This window comes from Peromyscus eremicus, chromosome 1 (assembly GCF_949786415.1).
Source record: "Peromyscus eremicus chromosome 1, PerEre_H2_v1, whole genome shotgun sequence".
Taxonomy (NCBI): Eukaryota; Metazoa; Chordata; class Mammalia; order Rodentia; family Cricetidae; genus Peromyscus; species Peromyscus eremicus.
In genome coordinates this window covers 144,670,895-144,677,918 of record NC_081416.1, presented here as the reverse complement: position 1 = coordinate 144,677,918, position 7,024 = coordinate 144,670,895, and the positions used below count along the sequence as shown (strand labels likewise).

Below are 7,024 nucleotides of genomic sequence, written 5' to 3'. Positions count from 1 at the left end.
TATTTAGTCAGTTTCTGTCACTTTATCTTGACCATTAGATAAGTCTCAAGTTCCCTGTAGTTCCCTACTTGTTGGTGTGTGACATTATCTCCACATAAATTCTAAAATTCATGTGTGTGATGCATAAGATCTTTATTCAGAAATGAATGGAGAATAGAATCAGCAAATTCAGTTTACCCTGCTTTGTAAATCCTTTGCTTCACTCTGTATGCACTTCCTTTTAGATTTCTCTGTGTCTCCACAGTAAGCAGATGTTATAACTGATAGTGCAGTAAGAACTAACAGAATTACGGAAAAGGTTGTTCAGTCAAACCCATGATGAAAAGAAATTTAATGGCCAACCAGTTTTGTAAAATGTCTTGTTCAGGGAGGTTAATTTCATATTTATCCCTTAGGTGAGGCTATTTAGTGCTCTGCTCTGAGTCCTGGAAGCAATTTCTAGGTACTTGCCAAATCACCACACAGCTTCTCCTGAGTCACTCTTTCTCATTGCTAGTCCAACAAAAATTTTGAGGTTCAAAGGATAAAGTTCCCTTTGATGATTCTGGTGGGCATATGCTTCAGCAATGGAAATGGATCTTTGTGGTACTTTCAGTCTTCAATATCTGAGTCTCACTTCCAATGGATACGCTGCTAGCATTTCCCTCTTTTATTTTCATCTTTTTTTTTTTTTCAGTCTTGGTGTGCGAGTTAGTGTCTTTGTAAATGATGAGTATAGTGGGGTAAGATAGTTGCTAAGCAACCTCATCTGTTTCAAATGGAATGTTGAGATTTATTCCTATGAGAATCTTGTATATGGAGTATCTGAGGGAAAGCTGCTTTTTAAATAAAAAGCCTCAAAAAAAAAAAAAGAGAGAGAGAGAGAGCTTTGAAGCACATGCCTGTGGAGTTTTAAAAGGATCACCAGGAAAAGAAAAATTGGATTGGATTGGATATTTTTTTTTTTACTGACAAGTTTTAGGTGAGTAACTTTAAAAGACAGGATTAATGTTTTTAAAAATGTCTTCATATTGTATCTTGACAAAATTAGTAATGTACCCCCAAAAAGTCTCCTTGGCTTCTTGAGTTTTCATGGATTTTAAGTTCAGGCATGGCTACCTGAGTCCCTGCCCAGAACCCTTGAAGAATGGAATAAATCAGTCTGCTTTGGCTATGGATATATTTAACATCTACATGTTAATTGTGGATATAGATTTAACATTTGACCTCCCATCCCAGTTACATACGATTTTTGGAAGGAAAAAGAGACCGCCCTTATATGTGGAAAGTCCTTCAGTTTTGGTGTATAACATTACATTATCCCAAGGTGTTAACTCATCTGGAGCTTCTGCTGCACAGGCTAGGAAAAGGTGTAAGTAAGTGGTGCCCAGCAGAGATCACATTAAAATTCTGCCTTCAACAAATGTAGCTAAAGTGTCATGCTGGAGTGTTAAGATCTCAAAATACAGACTGAGGGAAGGAAAAAAAGCACAACTACTTCTTGAGCTCTGTTTCAATGTTTGGATTATCTTTAAAATATTTAAGTTACACATTAACAGTTACCCAAGTAAGATGACTTTAAAAACAGTATTGTCAGAATTATTTTCATAGATGATAACAAACCTTGCATTATCTTTATTTATGTAGAAATTGACATATATTATTAGTTTTTATATATTATTAATTTCTGGAGAAATTAATATATATACTATATATAGTATATATACTAATATATACATACATATACAAACACTAAGTGCCGTGTGATCATTTAAAGAATTCTTTATATTGTCACAGATGAGTTAATTTGTTCACCTAAATTTCAGGTGCACCTAGCTGGCACTATTATATTTAATGTGGCCTATATAGAAAAACTTCTTCATATGCTTTTAGATGTAAATAAATTATGCAGGGAGATAACTGTTAGATAATCTGATTTTTCTCTTGTGCCTATTCAGACACTGAGAGGGTGAAGGTGAAGCATTGGCATTACATTGATGAATACACAAAGCTGTGCTTCATGAGGAGAGAAATCTGCCTGAAACATATTAACTAACCCATTCTTACCTCAAGGAGATAAAAGTGCAAAAACTCTATTGTCATAATTTCCAGCTCCTCTGCTGTCAACTCAACTCATGGAAGGAAAGCTGGCTTATAAACAAACAGTTTGGTCCTGTGTACAACCAAACTGCTCTGAATGCACCCAATATCCATCATATCTGAGAAGCTAAACAGGCTGAGCCTGTTTATTACAGGCTTGAGTGAAATAGAACTAGTTTATGCTGTGTTGTCTGCTCTCAAGGCCAGTGAAGGTAGCACAGCACTTCTGATCTGGAACCATAATAAATTCTACAGTAGAAAATTATAGAAGCTCCAAATACTCCATCCAAGGATATTGTGTAAAGATGTTGTCACAGGCCATCATATAGGTATTAGAGTGATATTATCTTCTTCATATTCATCTGCATTCTCTAGCTCTGATGACCACATGACCATAATAAAAGAAGTTGACAGAAAACTAGCCAGCACAGAAGTACTTGACTTTTTTCATTTATGTTTGAGACAAGGTCTGACTGTATTTCTTGCTGGCCTTTAATTCAGAGATCTACTTCTGTCTCTTGAGTGTTTAGAGTATATATTTTTTGAGATTATAATAAAATTGTATTATTTCCCCTTCCTTTCTAACCTCCAAGCCTTTCTTTCTTTCTTTTTTTTTTTTTTTTTTTTTTTTGGTTTTTCGAGACAGGTTTCTCTGTGTAGCTTTGCGCCTTTTCTGGAACTCACTTGGTAGCCCAGGCTGGCCTCGAACTCACAGAGATCCGCCTGGCTCTGCCTCCTGAGTGCTGGGATTAAAGGCGTGCGCCACCACCGCCCGGCTTTTATTGTTTTTTACCACCCGCTGCCACTGCTGTCTTTCCCCTGAGAAAGAGAACTACTTCCTGTGTGTCTGTCTTTTTATTGACTTTCTGTTCTGCCTTCTCATAGGTTGTAAACCCAACCACATGACCTCCTTGTCACTGCCTGTCTAATAGACTTCTAGGTCTCTATGGTTGGTATTGAGATTAAAGGTGTATATCTCCATGCTGGCTGTGTCCTTGAAAACACAGAGATTCTGCCTGTCATGTGGTCAGGATTAACGGCATGTGCTACCACTGCCAGACTTCTGCTAAATAGCTTGCTATTAGCTCTGACCCCCAGGCAACTTTATTTATTAACATACAAATAAAGTCACATTTCAGCACAAATAAAATATCACCATAGGTGTAGGGACATATATTTAGAATTTTTTAGGGATTATTTATTAAAATGTTATAGGCTGTCCTTCAAGATCCATGACTTCACTAGCCCTAAATTGTTGGCTAGGTTCCCAATACAAGGCAGATTTTCCTCTTCTTGTGCATATCTTAAGTCCAGGTAGAGAGCTATTGGTTACTGCCAAGCTATTCTCACCACTATTTCACCCTCAGGGTTATCATGTAAATGGTGGTCATTGCGGTGTTTCATAGTTGTCATAGCGAGGTGGAACTATTGGTTGCTTTTCTCCCTTGCATGGTGTCTTCTGGTGCCATAAAACTAGTCCTCAAGCAGGAAGCACTTAGGTCAGTTCAAGATATGTCTGGGAAAATATTATTAATTGTAAATGTTATAAACAATTTAAGATGATTTATCATAGTGTCCATATGAAACTATAGAAATATACAGAAAATAAGTATATATATGAGTGATGCCAATAGTTCATCAGAATTAGAGAGGAAAATAAAGCAAGTGAAAGGCCAATATAACAAATTATGAAAATAGATAAGAGGAAAATGGTTTTAATTTTTAAAGAAAAAGTTAAGTTATATAAGAGAAGTAGAAGATAACTTTGGTAATACATGTATGTTCTCAATTTCCATTAAGACGCAAAAGCCTAAGATCAGATATAGCATTGTAGCATGTTAAAAAATATCAATTAAAGAGTTAGTTTCTATAGCTCAATAAAAATGATTAGAATGCTTATGTGTGTTGCTAAGAGGAAAGTCACAGTGCTATTAATTGCTCTGTGAAAAGGTTAAATGTATATTAAAGAGGGAGCAATGCAAAGTTCGGCAGCTAATTTGGAATTGTTAATTATTTTTGTAATAGATTATGTTCCTGATTCTTTGGTGCCCTCATGTCAACTAAAGTAAGAGAGGTAAATCACCTCATGTATTCTAAGTGAATATTTAATGTAATTTATTTTTTTCATTACTGCTATTAGTGCAAACTGGTTCTCTTTATTCAAAAAAAATTTAAAAAACAATTTCAATGTGAGCAATGTTTAAAGACTTCTTTTAAAATTGATTGGCACATGTTCAATTTTCTTTTAACTTTGAGAAATAGCGTTATGTGATATTAAGAAAAACTATTCCTTAGAAATTTCTTCTCGCTGGGCGGTGGTGGCTCACGCCTTTAATCCCAGCACTCGAGAGGCAGAGGCAGGCAGATCTCTGTGAGTTTGAGGCCAGCCTGGGCTACCAAGTGAGTTCCAGGAAAGGCGCAAAGCTACACAAAGAAACCCTGCCTCGAAAAACCAAAAAAAAAAAAAAAAAAAGAAATTTCTTCTCAAGATCATAATATGCTTAAAGAATGTCATCAATATTCTATCATGTCAATAAGTAACAGTTCTCACTTACATTCTATTGGATAATATGTGGTATTAAATAATAACCATTACTGTAAGTACTGCTAACAAAGTTAGTCATTCTTATATTCTATCCCTATTTTAGCCTAAATAATATAAATAATAGAAAATATTAATTGAAATATAGATTAATATTTTTTAAGCTCAAGCAAAACAAAGGACTTTTCAGTGCTTGCCTTGATGGTGACATAGGTATTTATGACAACTCCTGATCCTTCAGCATGGAAGTTTAGGATCAGACTTAATCATTCCCAGCTAAAATGGAATCTATTGAACAGCTTGTTCTATGAGCAACACATTATATAATACATGTTACATATATTGTACAGCAAATTTAAAGAGATTTTCAAGGGTTACCAAAGAAAACATATCCAAATATCACTTAAAGACTTATAAAATATTTAGAAGAAGACCAAAGTGTGCATTAAGAAGACTAAAGTGTGCATTTTAAAGTAAAATTATATAATTTACAACTCATGATTACCTGAACATGTAAAAGGATGCATCCTTAGAAGGACAGTATTTACAATATTATATTTAGTTCACAGAATCACAGACACCAAGCTCATGAGAAGGGCCAGCTTGCTTAAAATGCAGAGTACCTTTGCAATACATGAACTAAAAGAACTAATTACATGTTATAGCCTGTTATAAATCAGAGCATTCTAACATTTTTGCTTTTTGAAACTCAGAACATTTCCTCTGGATGTGGTAATTATGGATGAAAATTAAGGAAGGACTTAGAATAATTATAATGATTTCCCCAAAGTCACCCTATTGCTTGTTAGATGATGCTCTGTACTGAAAATTTGATTCTGTGGAGAGGCAAACCTTCCAAGTAGTTAAGCCTAATCAAGCAGGTTGGTGAACATCACCTAGGGCTTAATGTAGACATACTAGCAGTTAGCAGGCCTTCACTTGACCTTGGTAAACAGTGGTGCTTGGGCTTAGGTTATGAATGAATGAATGAAATTTTGTGTGTTTATGTGTTCATGTTTGCTCTCTATCTTGTGGAAGCTGTCAGTCCTCAGACACAGGCCACCTTGTGTGTGTGTGTGTGTGTGTGTGTGTGTGTGTGTGTGTGTGTGTGTGTGTTTATTTTCTTTCTTTTTGACATGGTCTCTCAAAAGGCAGGAACTTACCATGTAGGCTGAGCTGCTTGGACAAAGAGCCCCAAGGATTTGCCATCTCCTCCTACCTGCAGCTGGTGTTATAAGCTCAACCTTGCCAACACACCTTGCTTCTTTATGCTGGTTCTGGTCCTCATATACTTAATCATCTACCCAGGCCCGTGCAATACAATTAGAAAAAAATTGTCAGGGCTTCCTTTTTATGACAGACTGTTTCACAGAATTCCACTACTGTGAAACATTTGACTTTCCAGTCCATGGTAAGGTTTTTTTTTTGTTTTTTTTTTTTATACACAAGGAAACATTTCAAATGATCCAAGCATAGGACCATTTCTCTCCACTAATCTGCTTTCTGACTACCTTTACCCATATAATAGTAACGGCTGATGCCCTGTGTGTGAGGTTCCATTTGAGGGTACAAGAGCACCTCATTACTATATGGGTTTTAGCTTTATCACAAACCAAACAGAAATGTCAAGTTACTAATATAATAAAAATAAATGATATTTGAACCTGTCAACTGTATCAAGATTTTTAATATAAAAAATCAAGACTCATCTTAATGAAAATCTTAAAGTTTAAAATATCATGACCCTAATTAAAAGCTTAAATATCTTGTTTCTTCTCATCTATAATAGGTTTTGAATTTTTATATATTCCCCAAATCCTTTTTATCATTATTTTTATTTGTGTGTGTGTTGCTCAAAATGCATCTCAGCAGTAAAACACGGCACCTGAGGAACTGCAAACTCATCATGCTGACGTTATAAAATGTAATATTGGTTGTGCTAAGCAACTTTTAAATGTTTATGCACGGGAGAATGTGGGAGGCAAAGGGAAAGCCTAATAAAATACAAAATGTGCAAGGAGAGTAACACAATTGTAATTTACGGTTTCTTTTAAAAGTTGTCTTTACATTTTTAGTGTTTCAATATTAAGAACAAGAGTCTCTAAAGATTTCTGTCATCTTTTCAAGTCAGAACCAAGCTGCTAGAATGGGAATATATTTTTCTTGAATTAAAATGTGAAGTTATATTTCGCAACTAAAATTACTTCAATATTATAAAAATAAGCAAACAGTTATGAACACAGTTTTCTCTCAAGGCTGACTGTGTAAAGCTAACAAGTCATAATCTTCTTCAATTATGTGCAGAAAAGGTATTCTCAGAAGACAGAAAGATCATTCGAATTGCGGAGAAAACTCCCAATGATGAATTTGAATCTCTGATTCTAGGCACCATTGCAACCTGGG

The 7,024-nt window shown here is 35.2% G+C and overlaps 1 long non-coding RNA gene across 1 annotated transcript in view; it reads left to right on the top strand.

Annotated features, from left to right (window-relative positions):
* Window positions 1–794: 794 nt before the first annotated feature.
* LOC131902340 (uncharacterized) overlaps window positions 795–7,024 on the top strand; it is a 31,064-nt gene continuing 24,834 nt past the window's right edge. The window contains exons 1-2 of the long non-coding RNA XR_009377069.1: window positions 795–961; window positions 4,105–4,153. This is a non-coding gene — a long non-coding RNA (uncharacterized LOC131902340). The remainder of the gene's footprint in view (window positions 962–4,104; window positions 4,154–7,024) is intronic.